Source organism: Echinops telfairi, unplaced genomic scaffold (genome assembly GCF_000313985.2).
Source record: "Echinops telfairi isolate 266 unplaced genomic scaffold, ASM31398v2 ScPeMD7_7421;HRSCAF=8459, whole genome shotgun sequence".
Lineage (NCBI taxonomy): Eukaryota > Metazoa > Chordata > Mammalia > Afrosoricida > Tenrecidae > Echinops > Echinops telfairi.
In genome coordinates this window covers 8,032,763-8,033,781 of record NW_022111321.1, presented here as the reverse complement: position 1 = coordinate 8,033,781, position 1,019 = coordinate 8,032,763, and positions in this window count along the sequence as shown.

Sequence of the window (1,019 nt, the reverse complement as noted above, 5' to 3'; positions counted from 1 at the left end):
TGAAATTATGTTAACGACCACACCACCAGGGCATTATTTGTTTATATCTTTCATACACCTGGTTAGTAATAAAAAATAATCAATCGTCTTGGGTTGAGGAATGATCATTTAACTGAGGAAGGTTGACTCTAGTTTATTTCTGGTTTTAGTTTGTTGTTTCGACTCAGTGAAAGGGCCTAAAACTCTGAATTTAAAATGGGCCTCATTCCAATCAGTGTCTTCATAAGCAGAACAATTAGGAAATAAAAGTACTCGACTTCTCTCACTTTAAGCAGGTGACAAATATGAAGCCTTTCTTGTAGATTTTTGCTTCTGTGTGCCATTGAGTTAATTCACACTCGCAATGACCCTATTGAAAAGACAAGACTTTTTTCCATAGGGCTTCCTACACTGTGAACTTTATGGGAGCAGATCCCTAAGTCTTTTCTCAAGCATACTTCTTGGTGGATTCAAACTGTGAAACTTAAGAGTTAACAGATCTGTGAACCATTGCTCCACTGCAATTTCCTATCTTTATGACGAAAGGTGAAATTGATCTGTATTATCTAAAGAGCAGAAGAAACATTATATATCAAATGCCTTTTAAATGCTACTGGGGTCATCATTTTTTCTGGAGTTGCTACATTCTTAGAAGAATTAACTGGACACTCTCTATATCAATTAAGTATAATCAAATTTGTTGCACTATGATATATAAGTAATATTTTTCCATATCTGAAAATATATGAAAATATTTTATGCATGTTTGATGTGGAAGAAATCACATACTCTAATATTCATAGGTAAGAGAAGGATATGATGGCACCATTTTTTTTAGATTTGGCCAATATTGTAGACTATTTTTGTGGATTAACTTAATGCCTGAAATAATACTTGTACATAGCTTCTACAACAAAATGCCATCCATATAGTGAAAAATAGTTAGTTACAAAATATAGTGAGTATTGGGGACTCTAGTGCTGGTATTAGATGTTTCTGGAGGCTTTTCTTCTTCTCACTCTCTCTCTTTTTATATTAAC